The sequence below is a fragment of the Pseudophryne corroboree genome, chromosome 1 (genome assembly GCF_028390025.1).
Source record: "Pseudophryne corroboree isolate aPseCor3 chromosome 1, aPseCor3.hap2, whole genome shotgun sequence".
In the NCBI taxonomy this organism is placed as follows: domain Eukaryota; kingdom Metazoa; phylum Chordata; class Amphibia; order Anura; family Myobatrachidae; genus Pseudophryne; species Pseudophryne corroboree.
This window is the reverse complement of record NC_086444.1, coordinates 1,248,166,835-1,248,184,530: the sequence shown is the minus strand read 5'-3', so window position 1 is coordinate 1,248,184,530 and position 17,696 is coordinate 1,248,166,835.

Genomic DNA, 17,696 nt, shown 5'->3' with positions numbered 1-17,696 from the left:
CATGAAGTCACAGTGTGGGAGTACATGAAGTCACAGTGTGCGAGTACATGAAGTCACAGTGTGCGAGTACATGAAGTCACAGTGTGCGAGTACATGAAGTCACAGTGTGGGAGTACATGAAGTCACAGTGCGGGAGTACATGTAGTCACAGTCTGCGAGTACATGAAGTCACAGTGCGGGAGTACATGAAGTCACAGTGCGGGAGTACATGAAGTCACAGTGTGCGAGTACATGAAGTCACAGTCTGCGAGTACATGAAGTCACAGTGCGGGAGTACATGTAGTCACAGTCTGCGAGTACATGAAGTCACAGTGCGGGAGTACATGAAGTCACAGTGCGGGAGTACATGAAGTCACAGTGTGCGAGTACATGAAGTCACAGTCTGCGAGTACATGAAGTCACAGTTTGGGTGTACATGAAGTCAAAGTGTACGAGAACATGAAGTCACACTATGTGAGTACATGAAGTCAAAGTATGGGAGTACATGAAGTCACAGTCTGCGAGTATATGAAGTCACAGTGTGCGAGTACATGAAGTCAAAGTCTGCGAGTACACAAAGTCACAGTATGCGAGTACATGAAGTCACAGTGTTGGAGTACATGACGTCACAATGTGGGAGTACAAGAAGTCACAGTCTGAGAGTACATGAAGTCACAGTGAGGGAGTACATGAAGTCACAGTAAGCGAGTACATGAAGTTACAGTGTAGGAGTACTAGTAGTCACAGTATGCGAGTTCATGAAGTCACAGTGTGGGAGTACATAAAGTCACAATGTAGGAGTACACAAAGTCACAGTACGGGAGTACATGAAGTCACAGTCTGCAAGTAAATTAAGTCACAGTGTGGGAGTACATGAAGTCACAGTGTGGGAGTACATGAAGTCACAGTGTTCGAGTACATGAAGTTACAGTCTGCGAGTAAATGAAGTCACAGTGCGGGAGTACATGAAGTCATAGTCTGCGAGTACATGAAGTCACAGTCTGCGAGTACATGAAGTCACAGTGTGGGAGTACATGAAGTCACAGTCTGCGAGTACATGAATTCAGTCTGCGAATATATGAAGTCATAGTGCGGGAGTACATGAAGTCACAGTCTGCGAGTACATGAAGTCACAGTGTGGAAGTACATGAAGTCACAGTCTGCGAGTACATGAATTCAGTCTGCGAATATATGAAGTCATAGTGCGGGAGTACATGAAGTCACAGTCTGCGAGTACATGAAGTCACAGTGTGGGAGTACATGAAGTCACAGTGTGGGAGTACATGAAGTCACAGTCTGCAAGTACATGAAGTCACAGTGTGGAAGTACATGAAGTCACAGTCTGCAAGTACATAAAGTCACAGTGTGCAAGTACATAAAGTCACAGTCTGTGAGTACATGAAGTCTCAGTCTGCGAGTACATGAAGTATCAATGTGGGAGTACATGAAGTCACAGTCTGCAAGTACATGAAGTCACAATGTGTGAGTACAAGAATTCACAGTATGCGAGTACACGAAGTCACAGTATGTGAATACATGAAGTAACAGTGTGGGAGTCCATTAACTCACAGAGCGGGAGCACATGAAGTCACAGTGTGGGAGTACATGAAGTCAAAGTGTGAGAGTACATGAAGTCACAGTCTGCGAGTACATGAAGTCACAGTGCGGGAGTCCATGAACTCACAGTGCGGGAGTAAATGAAGTCACAGTGTGCGAGTACATGAAGTCAAAGTCTGCGAGTACATGAAGTCACAGAGCGGGAGTACATGAAGTCACAGTGTTAGAGAACATGAAGTCACAGTCTGCGAGTACACAAAGTCACAGTATGCGAGTACATGAAGTCACAGTGTGGGAGTACAAGAAGTCACAGTTTGCGAGTACATGAAGTCACAGTGTGGTAGTACATGAAGTCAAAGTGTGGGAGTACATGAAGTCACAGTCTGTAAGTACATGTAGTCACAGTGTGCGAGTACATCAAGTCGCAGTGTGGGAGTACATGAAGTCACAGTCTGCAAGTACAAGAAATCACAGTCTGCGAGTACATGAAGTCACTGTCTGCGAGTACATGAAGTCACAGTGTGGTAGTACATGAAGTCAAAATGTGGGAGTACAAGAAGTCACAGTCTGCGAGTACATGAAGTAACAGTGTGGGAGTACATGAAGTCAAAGTGTTTGAGTGCATGAAGTCACAGTCTGCGAGTATATGAAGTCACAGTGTGTGAGTACAAGAAGTCCATGGGAGTCCATGAACTCACAGAGCGGGAGTACATGAAGTCACAGTCTGCGAGTATATGAAGTTATAGTGTGGGAGTACAAGAAGTCACAGTATGCGAGTACAGGAAGTCACAGTGCGGGAGTACATGAAGTCACAGTGTGGGAGTACATAAAGTCACAGTGTGGGAGTACATGAAGTCACAGTGCGGGAGTACATTAAGTCAAAGTGTACGAGTACATGAAGTCACACTGTGTGAGTACATAAAGTCAAAGTATGGGAGTACATGAAGTCACAGTCTGTGAGTACATGAAGTCACAGTGTGGTAGTACATGAAGTCACAGTCTGCGAATACATGAAGTCACAGTATGCGAGTACATGAAGTCACAGTATGCGAGTACATGAAGTCACAGTATGCGAGTACATGAAGTCACAGTATGCGAGTACATGAAGTCACAGTCTGCGAGTACATGAAGTCACAGTGTAAGAGTACATGAAGTCACAGTCTGTGAGAACATGAAGTCACAGTGTGAGAGTACATGAAGTCACAGTCTGTGGGTACATGAAGTCACAGTCTGCGAGTACATGAAGTAACAGTGTGGAAGTACATGAAGTCAAAGTGTCGGAGTGCATGAATTCACAGTCTGTGAGTATATGAAGTCACAGTGTTTGAGTACAAGAAGTCACAGTATGCGAGTACACAAAGTCACAGTGTGTGAGTACATGAAGTAACAGTGTGGGAGTCCATGAACTCACATAGCGGGAGTACATGTAGTCACAGTATGCGAGTTCATGAAGTCACAGTGCGGGAGTACATGAAGGCACAGTATGCGAGTACATGAAGTCACAGTTTGGGAGTACATGAAGTCACAGTCTGCGAGTACATGAAGTCACAGTGTGGAAGTACATGAAGTCAAAGTGTCGGAGTGCATGAATTCACAGTCTGTGAGTATATGAAGTCACAGTGTTTGAGTACAAGAAGTCACAGTATGCGAGTACACAAAGTCACAGTGTGTGAGTACATGAAGTAACAGTGTGGGAGTCCATGAACTCACATAGCGGGAGTACATGTAGTCACAGTATGCGAGTTCATGAAGTCACAGTGTGGGAGTACATGAAGTCACAGTCTGCGAGTACATGAAGTCACAGTGCGGGAGTACATGAAGTCACAGTGCGGGAGTACATGAAGTCACAGTGCGGGAGTACAAGAAGTCATAGTCTGCGAGTACATGAAGTCACAGTGCGGGAGTACAAGAAGTCACAGTCTGCGAGTACATGAAGTCACAGTATGCGAGTACATGAAGTCACAGTCTGCGAGTACATGAAGTCACAGTATGCGAGTACATGAAGTCACAGTCTGCGAGTACATGAAGTCACACTGTGCAAGTACATAAAGTCACAGTCTGTGAGTACATGAAGTCTCATTCTGCGAGTACATGAAGTAACAGTGTGGGAGTACATGAAGTCAAAGTGTAGGAGTGCATGAAGTCACAGTCTGTGAGTATATGAAGTCACAGTGTGTGAGAGTATATGAAGTCACAGTGTGTGAGTACAAGAAGTCACAGTATGCGAGTACATGAAGTCACAGTCTGTGAGTACATGAAGTCACAGTGTGACAGTACATGAAGTCGCAGTGAGGGAGTACATGAAGTCAAAGTCTGCGAGTACAAGAAATCACAGTCTGCGAGTACATGAAGTCACAGTCTGCGAGTACATGAAGTCACAGTCTGAGAGTACATGAAGTCACAGTCTGCGAGTACATGAAGTCAAAATGTGGGAGTACAAGAAGTCACAGTCTGCGAGTACATGAAGTAACAGTGTGTGGGTACATGAAGTCAAAGTGTTTGAGTGCATGAAGTCACAGTCTGTGAGTATATGAAGTCACAGTGTGTGAGTACAAGAAGTCACAGTATGCGAGTACACAAAGGCTAAGTGTGTGAGTACATGAAGTAACAGTGTGGGAGTCCATGAACTCACAGAGCGGGAGTACATGAAGTCACAGTCTGCGAGTATATGAAGTCATAGTGTGGGAGTACGAGAAGTCACAGTATGCGAGTACAGGAAGTCACAGTGCGGGAGTACATGAAGTCACAGTGTGCGAGTACATGAAGTCACAGTCTGTGAGTACATGAAGTCACAGAGCGGGAGTACATGAAGTCACAGTGTGAGAGTACATGTAGTCACAGTCTGCGAGTACATGAAGTTACAGTGCGGGAGTACATAAAGTCACAGTGTGGGAGTACATGAAGTCACAGTGCGGGAGTACATGAAGTCAAAGTGTACGAGTACATGAAGTCACACTGTGTGAGTACATAAAGTCAAAGTATGGGAGTACATGAAGTCACAGTCTGTGAGTACATGAAGTCACAGTGTGGTAGTGCATAAAGTCACAGTCTGCGAGTACATGAAGTCACAGTATGCGAGTACATGAAGTCACAGTCTGCAAGTACATGAAGTCACAGTGTGCGAGTACATGAAGTCACAGTCTGCGAGTACATGAAGTCACAGTGTGGGAGTACATGAAGTCACAGTGTGGGAGTACATGAACTAACAGTGCGGGAGTACATGAAGTCACAGTGTGCGAGTACATGAAGTCACAGTCTGCGAGTACATGAAGTCACAGTGTGGGAGTACATGAAGTCACAGTGCGGGAGTACATGAAGTCACAGTGCGGGAGTACATGAAGTCACAGTTTGCGAGTACATGAAGTCACAGTCTGCGAGTACAAGAAGTCACAGTGCGGGAGTACATGAAGTCACAGTGTGCGAGTACATGAAGTCACAGTCTGCGAGTACATGAAGTCAAAATGTGGGAGTACAAGAAGTCACAGTCTGCGAGTACATGAAGTAACAGTGTGTGGGTACATGAAGTCAAAGTGTTTGAGTACATGAAGTCACAGTCTGTGAGTATATGAAGTCACAGTGTGTGAGTACAAGAAGTCACAGTAAGCGAGTACACAAAGTCTAAGTGTGTGAGTACATGAAGTAACAGTGTGGGAGTCCATGAACTCACAGAGCGGGAGTACATGAAGTCACAGTCTGCGAGTATATGAAGTCATAGTGTGGGAGTACAAGAAATCACAGTATGCGAGTACACAAAGTCTAAGTGTGTGAGTACATGAAGTAACAGTGTGGGAGTCCATGAACTCACAGAGTGGGAGTACAGGAAGTCACAGTATGCGAGTACAGGAAGTCACAGTGTGGGAGTACATGAAGTCACAGTGTGGGAGTCCATGAACTCACAGAGCGGGAGTACATGAAGTCACAGTCTGCGAGTATATGAAGTCATAGTGTGGGAGTACGAGAAGTCACAGTATGCGAGTACAGGAAGTCACAGTGCGGGAGTACATGAAGTCACAGTGTGCGAGTACATGAAGTCACAGTCTGTGAGTACATGAAGTCTCAGAGCGGGAGTACATGAAGTCACAGTGTGAGAGTACATGTAGTCACAGTCTGCGAGTACATGAAGTTACAGTGCGGGAGTACATAAAGTCACAGTGTGGGAGTACATGAAGTCACAGTGCGGGAGTACATGAAGTCAAAGTGTACGAGTACATGAAGTCACACTGTGTGAGTACATAAAGTCAAAGTATGGGAGTACATGAAGTCACAGTCTGTGAGTACATGAAGTCACAGTGTGGTAGTGCATAAAGTCACAGTCTGCGAGTACATGAAGTCACAGTCTGCAAGTACATGAAGTCACAGTGTGCGAGTACATGAAGTCACAGTCTGCGAGTACATGAAGTCACAGTGTGGGAGTACATGAAGTCACAGTGTGGGAGTACATGAACTAACAGTGCGGGAGTACATGAAGTCACAGTGTGCGAGTACATGAAGTCACAGTCTGCGAGTACATGAAGTCACAGTGTGGGAGTACATGAATTCACAGTGCGGGAGTACATGAAGTCACAGTGCGGGAGTACATGAAGTCACAGTTTGCGAGTACATGAAGTCACAGTCTGCGAGTACAAGAAGTCACAGTGCGGGTGTACATGTAGTCACAGTCTGCGAGTACATGAAGTCACAGTGCGGGAGTACATGAAGTCACAGTCTGCGAGTACATGAAGTCACAGTGCGGGAGTACATGAAGTCACAGTCTGCGAGTACATGAAGTCACAGTGTGTGAGTACATGAAGTAACAGTGTGGGAGTCCATGAACTCACAGAGCGGGAGTACATGAAGTCACAGTCAGCGAGTATATGAAGTCATAGTGTGGGAGTACAAGAAGTCACAGTATGCGAGTACAGGAAGTCACAGTGTGGGAGTACATGAAGTCACAGTGTGGGAGTCCATGAACTCACAGAGCGGGAGTACATGAAGTCACAGTCTGCGAGTATATGAAGTCATAGTGTGGGAGTACAAGAAGTCACAGTATGCGAGTACAGGAAGTCACAGTGCGGGAGTACATGAAGTCACAGTGTGCGAGTACATGAAGTCACACTGTGTAAGTACATGAAGTCAAAGTATGGGATTACATGAAGTCACAGTCTGCGAGTACATGAAGTCACAGTGCGGGAGTACATGAAGTCAAAGTGTCGGAGTGCATGAAGTCACACTCTGTGAGTATATGAAGTCACAGTGTGTGAGTACAAGAAGTCACAGTATGCTAGTATATGAAGTCACAGTGTGTGAGTACATGAAGTAACAGTGTGGGAGTCCATGAACTCACAGAGCGGGAGAACATGAAGTCACAGTCTGCGAGTATATGAAGTTATAGTGTTTGAGTACAAGAAGTCACAGTATGCGAGTACATGAAGTCACAGTGTGGGTGTCCATGAACTCACAGTGCGGGAGTACATGAAGTCACAGTGTGCGAGTACATGAAGTCACAGTCTGCGAGTACATGAAGTCACAGAGCTGGAGTACATGAAGTCACAGTGTTAGTGTACATGAAGTAACAGTCTGCGAGTATATGAAGTTACAGTGCAGGAGTACATGAAGTCACAGTTTGGGTGTACATGAAGTCAAAGTGTAAGAGTACATGAAGTCACACTGTGTGAGTACATGAAGTCAAAGTATGGGAGTAAATGAAGTCACAGTCTGCGAGTACATGAAGTCAGAGTGCGGGAGTACATGAAGTCACAGTCTGCGAGTACATGAAGTCACAGTGTGGGAGTACTAGTAGTCACAGTATGCGAGTTCATGAAGTCACAGTGTGGGAGTACATAAAGTCACAATGTAGGAGTACATGAAGTCACAGTAAGGGAGTACATGAAGTCACAGTCTGCAAGTAAATGAAGTCACAGTGTGCGAGTACATGAACTCACAGCGCGGGAGTACATGAAGTCACAGTGTTCGAGTACATGAAGTTACAGTCTGCGAGAAAATGAAGTCAAAGTGCGGGAGTACATTAGGTCACAGTATGCGAGTAAATGAAGTCACAGTCAGCGAGTACATGAAGTAACAGTGTGGGAGTACATGAAGTCAAAGTGTGGGATTACATGAAGTCACAGTCTGTGAGTATATGAAGTCACAATGTGTGAGTACAAGAAGTCACAGTATGCGAGTACACGAAGTCACAGTGTGTGAGTACATGAAGTAACAGTGTGGGAGTCCATGAACTCACAGAGCGGGAGTACATGAAGTCACAGTCTGCGAGTATATGAAGTCACAGTGCGGGTGTCCATGAACTCACAGTGCGGGAGTACATGAAGTCACAGTGTGCGAGTACATGAAGTCACAGTCTGCGAGTACATGAAGTCACAGAGCGGGAGTACATAAAGTCACAGTGTGAGAGAACATGAAATCACAGTGTGGGAGTACAAGACGTCACAGTATGCGAGTACATGAAGTCACATTGTGAGAGTACATGAAGTCATAGTCTGCGAGTACATGAAGTCACAGTGCGGGAGTCCATGAACTCACAGTGCGGAAGAACATGAAGTCACAGTGTGCGAGTACATGAAGTCACAGTCTGCGAGTACATGAAGTCACAGAGCGGGAGTACATGAAGTCACAGTGTGAGAGAACATGAAGTCACAGTATGCGAGTACATGAAGTCACAGTGTGGGAGTACAAGAAGTCACAGTTTGCGAGTACATGAAGTCACAGTGTGGGAGTACATGAAGTCAAAGTGTGGGAGTACATGAAGTCACAGTGTGGTAGTACATGAAGTCACAGTGTGGTAGTACATGAAGTCACAGTGTGACAGTACATGAAGTCGCAGTGTGGGAGTACATGAAGTCACAGTCTGAGAGTACAAGAAGTCACAGTCTGCGAGTACATGAAATCACAGTCTGCGAGTACATGAAGTTAAAGTGTGGTAGTACATGAAGTTACAGTGTGCGAGTACATGAAGTCACAGTATGCAAGTACATGAAGTCACAGTCTGCGAGTACATGAAGTCACAGTGTGAGAATACATGAAGTCACAGTCTGTCAGTACATGAAGTTACAGTCTGCGAGTACATGAAGTAACAGTGTGGGAGTAAATGAAGTCAAAGTGTGGGAATGCATGGAGTCACAGTCTGTGAGTACACGAAGTCACAGTGTGTGAGTACATGAAGTAACAATGTGGGAGTCCATGAACTCACAGAGCGTGAGTACATGAAGTCACAGTCTGCGAGTATATGAAGTCATAGTGTGGGAGTACAAGAAGTAACAGTGTGGGAGTCCATGAACTCACAGTACGGGAGTACATGAATTCACAATGTGCGAGTACATGAAGTCACAGTCTGCGAGTACATGAAGTCACAGTTTGAGAGTACATGAAGTCACAGTTTGAGAGTACATGAAGTCACAGTTTGCGAGTACATGAAGTCACAGTGCGGGAGTACATGAAGTTAAAGTGTGGGAGTACATGAAGTCACAGTCTGCGAGTACAAGAAATCACAGTCTGCGAGTACATGAAGTCACAGTATGCGAGTACATGAAGTCACAGTGTGCGAGTACAGGAAATCACAGTGTGGGAGTACATGAAGTCACAATGTAGGAGTACATGAAATCACAGTGCGGGAGTACATGAAGTCACAGTCTACAGGTACATGAAGTCACAGTGTATGAGTACATGAAGTCACAGTCTGCGAGTACATGAAGTCACAGTGTGCGAGAACATGAAGTCACAGTCTGCGAGTACATGAATTCTCAGTGTGGGAGTACATGAAGTCACAGTGCGGTAGTACATGTAGTCACAGTCTGCGAGTACATGAAGTCACAGTCTGCGAGTACATGAAGGAACAGTGCGTGAGTACATGAAGTCACAGTGTCAGAGTACATGAAGTCACAGTCTGCGAGTACACAAGGTCACAGTCTGCGAGTACATGAAGTCATAGTCTGCGAGTACATGAAGTCACAGTTCGGGAGTACATGAAGTCACAGTCTGCGAGTATATGAAGTCACAGTGTGGGAGTACATGAAGTCACAGTGCAGGAGTAAATGAAGTCACAGTCTGCAAGTACATAAAGTCACAGTGCGAGAGTAAATTAAGTCACAGTTCAGAAGTACATGAAGTCACAGTCTGGAGTACATGAAGTCACAGTGTGGGAGTACATGAAGTCACAGTGTGGGAGTACATGAAGTCACAGTGTGGGAGTACATGAAGTCACGGTGTGGGAGTACATGAAGTCACGGTGTGGGAGTACATGAAGTCACAATATAGGAGTACATGAAGTCACAGTACGGGAGTACATGAAGTCACAGTGTGGGAGTACATGAAATCACAGTGTGTGAATACCTTGGAAGGTATTTTGAGTCCCTTATACTGTAGTGCCATTTCAGGTAAGTGGAGTTGTGCTTTATGGTTTGAAAGGAAGGAGAGCGGTGTTCAAATGTTCTCTTGAAAATGTCTTGTTAATGGAAAGCCATGATAAAAGCCATCTCATGTGACATGTGTAAAGATGTTGAGAAATGTCTACTTTTGAATAGAGATGAGCGCCTGAAATTTTTCGGGTTTTGTGTTTTGGTTTTGGGTTCGGTTCCGCGGCCGTGTTTTGGGTTCGAACGCGTTTTGGCAAAACCTCACCGAATTTTTTTTGTCGGATTCGGGTGTGTTTTGGATTCGGGTGTTTTTTTCCAAAAACACTAAAAAACAGCTTAAATCATAGAATTTGGGGGTCATTTTGATCCCAAAGTATTATTAACCTCAAAAACCATAATTTACACTCATTTTCAGTCTATTCTGAATACCTCACACCTCACAATATTATTTTTAGTCCTAAAATTTGCACCGAGGTCGCTGTGTGAGTAAGATAAGCGACCCTAGTGGCCGACACAAACACCGGGCCCATCTAGGAGTGGCACTGCAGTGTCACGCAGGATGTCCCTTCCAAAAAACCCTCCCCAAACAGCACATGACGCAAAGAAAAAAAGAGGCGCAATGAGGTAGCTGTGTGAGTAAGATTAGCGACCCTAGTGGCCGACACAAACACCGGGCCCATCTAGGAGTGGCACTGCAGTGTCACGCAGGATGGCCCTTCCAAAAAACCCTCCCCAAACAGCACATGACGCAAAGAAAAAAAGAGGCGCAATGAGGTAGCTGTGTGAGTAAGATTAGCGACCCTAGTGGCCGACACAAACACCGGGCCCATCTAGGAGTGGCACTGCAGTGTCACGCAGGATGTCCCTTCCAAAAAACCCTCCCCAATCAGCACATGATGCAAAGAAAAAGAAAAGAAAAAAGAGGTGCAAGATGGAATTGTCCTTGGGCCCTCCCACCCACCCTTATGTTGTATAAACAAAACAGGACATGCACACTTTAACCAACCCATCATTTCAGTGACAGGGTCTGCCACACGACTGTGACTGAAATGACGGGTTGGTTTGGACCCCCCCCAAAAAAGAAGCAATTAATCTCTCCTTGCACAAACTGGCTCTACAGAGGCAAGATGTCCACCTCATCTTCACCCTCCGATATATCACCGTGTACATCCCCCTCCTCACAGATTATCAATTCGTCCCCACTGGAATCCACCATCTCAGCTCCCTGTGTACTTTGTGGAGGCAATTGCTGCTGGTCAATGTCTCCGCGGAGGAATTGATTATAATTAATTTTAATGAACATCATCTTCTCCACATTTTCTGGATGTAACCTCGTACGCCGATTGCTGACAAGGTGAGCGGCGGCACTAAACACTCTTTCGGAGTACACACTTGTGGGAGGGCAACTTAGGTAGAATAAAGCCAGTTTGTGCAAGGGCCTCCAAATTGCCTCTTTTTCCTGCCAGTATAAGTACGGACTGTGTGACGTGCCTACTTGGATGAGGTCACTCATATAATCCTCCACCATTCTATCAATGTTGAGAGAATCATATGCAGTGACAGTAGACGACATGTCCGTAATCGTTGTCAGGTCCTTCAGTCCGGACCAGATGTCAGCATCAGCAGTCGCTCCAGACTGCCCTGCATCACCGCCAGCGGGTGGGCTCGGAATTCTGAGCCTTTTCCTCGCACCCCCAGTTGCGGGAGAATGTGAAGGAGGAGATGTTGACAGGTCGCGTTCCGCTTGACTTGACAATTTTGTCACCAGCAGGTCTTTCAACCCCAGCAGACCTGTGTCTGCCGGAAAGAGAGATCCAAGGTAGGCTTTAAATCTAGGATCGAGCACGGTGGCCAAAATGTAGTGCTCTGATTTCAACAGATTGACCACCCGTGAATCCTTGTTAAGCGAATTAAGGGCTGCATCCACAAGTCCCACATGCCTAGCGGAATCGCTCCGTGTTAGCTCCTCCTTCAATGCCTCCAGCTTCTTCTGCAAAAGCCTGATGAGGGGAATGACCTGACTCAGGCTGGCAGTGTCTGAACTGACTTCACGTGTGGCAAGTTCAAAGGGCATCAGAACCTTGCACAACGTTGAAATCATTCTCCACTGCACTTGAGACAGGTGCATTCCACCTACTATATCGTGCTCAATTGTATAGGCTTGAATGGCCTTTTGCTGCTCCTCCAACCTCTGAAGCATATAGAGGGTTGAATTCCACCTCGTTACCACTTCTTGCTTCAGATGATGGCAGGGCAGGTTCAGTAGTTTTTGGTGGTGCTCCAGTCTTCTGTACGTGGTGCCTGTACGCCGAAAGTGTCCCGCAATTTTTCTGGCCACCGACAGCATCTCTTGCACGCCCCTGTCGTTTTTTAAAAAATTCTGCACCACCAAATTCAAGGTATGTGCAAAACATGGGACGTGCTGGAATTTGCCCATATTTAATGCACACACAATATTGCTGGCGTTGTCCGATGCCACAAATCCACAGGAGAGTCCAATTGGGGTAAGCCATTCCGCGATGATCTTCCTCAGTTGCCGTAAGAGGTTTTCAGCTGTGTGCGTATTCTGGAAAGCGGTGATACAAAGCGTAGCCTGCCTAGGAAAGAGTTGGCGTTTGCGAGATGCTGCTACTGGTGCCGCCGCTGCTGTTCTTGCGGCGGGAGTCCATACATCTACCCAGTGGGCTGTCACAGTCATATAGTCCTGACCCTGCCCTGCTCCACTTGTCCACATGTCCGTGGTTAAGTGGACATTGGGTACAACTGCATTTTTTAGGACACTGGTGAGTCTTTTTCTGACGTCCGTGTACATTCTCGGTATCGCCTGCCTAGAGAAGTGGAACCTAGATGGTATTTGGTAACGGGGGCACACTGCCTCAATAAATTGTCTAGTTCCCTGTGAACTAACGGCGGATACCGGACGCACGTCTAACACCAACATAGTTGTCAAGGACTCAGTTATCCGCTTTGCAGTAGGATGACTGCTGTGATATTTCATCTTCCTCGCAAAGGACTGTTGAACAGTCAATTGCTTACTGGAAGTAGTACAAGTGGGCTTACGACTTCCCCTCTGGGATGACCATCGACTCCCAGCGGCAACAACAGCAGCGCCAGCAGCAGTAGGCGTTACACGCAAGGATGCATCGGAGGAATCCCAGGCAGGAGAGGACTCGTCAGAATTGCCAGTGACATGGCCTGCAGGACTATTGGCATTCCTGGGGAAGGAGGAAATTGACACTGAGGGAGTTGGTGGGGTGGTTTGCGTGAGCTTGGTTACAAGAGGAAGGGATTTACTGGTCAGTGGACTGCTTCCGCTGTCACCCAAAGTTTTTGAACTTGTCACTGACTTATTATGAATGCGCTGCAGGTGACGTATAAGGGAGGATGTTCCGAGGTGGTTAACGTCCTTACCCCTACTTATTACAGCTTGACAAAGGGAACACACGGCTTGACACCTGTTGTCCGCATTTCTGGTGAAATACCTCCACACCGAAGAGCTGATTTTTTTGGTATTTTCACCTGGCATGTCAACGGCCATATTCCTCCCACGGACAACAGGTGTCTCCCCGGGTGCCTGACTTAAACAAACCACCTCACCATCAGAATCCTCCTGGTCAATTTCCTCCCCAGCGCCAGCAACACCCATATCCTCCTCATCCTGGTGTACTTCAACACTGACATCTTCAATCTGACTATCAGGAACTGGACTGCGGGTGCTCCTTCCAGCACTTGCAGGGGGTGTGCAAATGGTGGAAGGCGCATGCTCTTCACGTCCAGTGTTGGGAAGGTCAGGCATCGCAACCGACACAATTGGACTCTCCTTGTGGATTTGGGATTTCAAAGAACGCACAGTTCTTTGCGGTGCTTTTGCCAGCTTGAGTCTTTTCAGTTTTCTAGCGAGAGGCTGAGTGCTTCCATCCTCATGTGAAGCTGAACCACTAGCCATGAACATAGGCCAGGGCCTCAGCCGTTCCTTGACACTCCGTGTGGTAAATGGCATATTGGCAAGTTTACGCTTCTCCTCCGACAATTTTATTTTAGGTTTTGGAGTCCTTTTTTTACTGATATTTGGTGTTTTGGTTTTGACATGCTCTGTACTATGCCATTGGGCATCGGCCTTGGCAGACGACGTTGCTGGCATTTCATCGTCTCGGCCATGACTAGTGGCAGCAGCTTCAGCACGAGGTGGAAGTGGATCTTGATCTTTCCCTAATTTTGGAACCTCAACATTTTTGTTCTCCATATTTTAATAGGCACAACTAAAAGGCACCTCAGGTAAACAATGGAGATGGATGGATTGGATACTAGTATACAATTATGGACGGGCTGCCGAGTGCCGACACAGAGGTAGCCACAGCCGTGAACTACCGCACTGTACTGTGTCTGCTGCTAATATATAGACTGGTTGATAAAGAGATAGTATACTCGTAACTAGTATGTATGTATAAAGAAAGAAAAAAAAACCACGGTTAGGTCACTGGTATATACAATTATGGACGGGCTGCCGAGTGCCGACACAGAGGTAGCCACAGCCGTGAACTACCGCACTGTACTGTGTCTGCTGCTAATATATAGACTGGTTGATAAAGAGATAGTATACTCGTAACTAGTATGTATGTATAAAGAAAGAAAAAAAAACCACGGTTAGGTGGTATATACAATTATGGACGGGCTGCCGAGTGCCGACACAGAGGTAGCCACAGCCGTGAACTACCGCACTGTACTGTGTCTGCTGCTAATATATAGACTGGTTGATAAAGAGATAGTATACTCGTAACTAGTATGTATGTATAAAGAAAGAAAAAAAAACCACGGTTAGGTGGTATATACAATTATGGACGGGCTGCCGAGTGCCGACACAGAGGTAGCCACAGCCGTGATCTACCGCACTGTACTGTGTCTGCTGCTAATATATAGACTGGTTGATAAAGAGATAGTATACTCGTAACTAGTATGTATGTATAAAGAAAGAAAAAAAAACCACGGTTAGGTGGTATATACAATTATGGACGGGCTGCCGAGTGCCGACACAGAGGTAGCCACAGCCGTGAACTACCGCACTGTACTGTGTCTGCTGCTAATATATAGACTGGTTGATAAAGAGATAGTATACTCGTAACTAGTATGTATGTATAAAGAAAGAAAAAAAAACCACGGTTAGGTGGTATATACAATTATGGACGGGCTGCCGAGTGCCGACACAGAGGTAGCCACAGCCGTGAACTACCGCACTGTACTGTGTCTGCTGCTAATATATAGACTGGTTGATAAAGAGATAGTATACTCGTAACTAGTATGTATGTATAAAGAAAGAAAAAAAAACCACGGTTAGGTGGTATATACAATTATGGACGGGCTGCCGAGTGCCGACACAGAGGTAGCCACAGCCGTGAACTACCGCACTGTACTGTGTCTGCTGCTAATATATAGACTGGTTGATAAAGAGATAGTATACTCGTAACTAGTATGTATGTATAAAGAAAGAAAAAAAAACCACGGTTAGGTGGTATATACAATTATGGACGGGCTGCCGAGTGCCGACACAGAGGTAGCCACAGCCGTGAACTACCGCACTGTACTGTGTCTGCTGCTAATATAGACTGGTTGATAAAGAGATAGTATACTACTAATATTATATACTGGTGGTCAGGTCACTGGTCACTAGTCACACTGGCAGTGGCACTCCTGCAGCAAAAGTGTGCACTGTTTAATTTTAATATAATATTATGTACTCCTGGCTCCTGCTATAACCTATAACTGGCACTGCAGTAGTGCTCCCCAGTCTCCCCCACAATTATAAGCTGTGTGAGCTGAGCAGTCAGACAGATATATAATATATATAGATGATGCAGCACACTGGCCTGAGCCTGAGCAGTGCACACAGATATGGTATGTGACTGACTGAGTCACTGTGTGTATCGCTTTTTTCAGGCAGAGAACGGATATATTAAATAAACTGCACTGTGTGTCTGGTGGTCACTCACTATATAATATATTATGTACTCCTGGCTCCTGCTATAACCTATAACTGGCACTGCAGTAGTGCTCCCCAGTCTCCCCCACAATTATAAGCTGTGTGAGCTGAGCAGTCAGACAGATATATATAATATTATATATAGATAATAGATGATGCAGCACACTGGCCTGAGCCTGAGCAGTGCACACAGATATGGTATGTGACTGAGTCACTGTGTGCTGTGTATCGCTTTTTTCAGGCAGAGAACGGATTATAAATAAAAGTGGTGGTCACTGGTCACTATCAGCAAAACTCTGCACTGTACTGAGTACTCCTAATGCTCCCCAAAATTAGTAAATCAAGTGTCTCTCTAATCTATTCTAAACGGAGAGGACGCCAGCCACGTCCTCTCCCTATCAATCTCAATGCACGTGTGAAAATGGCGGCGACGCGCGGCTCCTTATATAGAATCCGAGTCTCGCGATAGAATCCGAGCCTCGCGAGAATCCGACAGCGTCATGATGACGTTCGGGCGCGCTCGGGTTAACCGAGCAAGGCGGGAAGATCCGAGTCGCTCGGACCCGTGAAAAAAAACATGAAGTTCTGGCGGGTTCGGATTCAGAGAAACCGAACCCGCTCATCTCTACTTTTGAATCATACTTACCTACTCTCCCGGAATGGCCGGGAGGCTCCCGAAAATCGGGTGACCCTCCCGGCCCCACGGAAGAGCAGGCAAGTCTCCCGGTTTGCGGGGTCCCCCCCTGCCCGTCCGCCCACTTAGTGTGTAAAGTGGGCGGACCGGACAGTTGATGACGCGATTCTTGCAGAATCGCGTCATCATAGCCACGCCCCCTTCATTGTAATGCCGGTGATCGCGGCATTACAGAGCGGGGGGCGTGGCTTAGAGGAGACGTCGTCGTGACTCCGCCCTTGCTCCGTTCCCGTCCGCCCTCGTCCCGCCTCTGGACCACCCCCTCCTCTTCATCTAGCCTCCCCTGCCCGCCCTGCTCAGCCGACCTGGCTGCTCTCTCCCGCAGAGAGCAGCCAGAATGTCGGCAACTCTGTTTTGAATACATAAGGGCACTGGATTAATGTCACACTGCAAGCACTGAGCTCTTTTTCCTATCTGGACCTGAATCTATTTGATCTATCTGGACTCCGTTCTCCTAACCGGCCCGCAAAAGCCGTGTCCTCCTTGGCACAATTTGGACTTCTCTCCCATCATTGGATTTCTTCATCAAGCTGGATATACCCCTACAGCTATACTAAGGACTTGTTCCAAGGCTGATGCTCATCAACAAGGGGATCTGGTAAATATCTACCAAGTACAGTGAATGCACAGAGGGAGGCTGTCCTAGCCTTAGGATTGGACAAATTTAATATTGGAGAACGTGAAATCTATGAATCTTGTCCAGATAAGCTATATCCAAGCTTTTACTGCCACCTAGTGGCAAGAGGAATTCCTCCTTTTTAGAATTGTCTTATGTGGTATGTTATTAAACTGCAAACTTTTTACATAGAACAAACCATCCGTATTTTTATTATTATTATTTTTATTATTATTATAAATTTATTATTGTTATTATTATTACCATTACTGGGGTGCCATGGTGATTTCACACTGCAAGCACTGGGTGCCTGCCTTATATAACAGTGCCATTACTGGGGTGCCAGGATAATGTCACACTGCAAGAACTGGGCACCTGCCTTATATAACAGTGCCATTACTGGGGTGCCAGGGTAATATCACACTGCAAGCACTTGGTGCCTGCCTTATATAACAGTGCCATTACCGGGGTGCCAGGGTAATATCACACTGCAAGCACTGGGTGCATGCCTTATATAACAGTGCCATT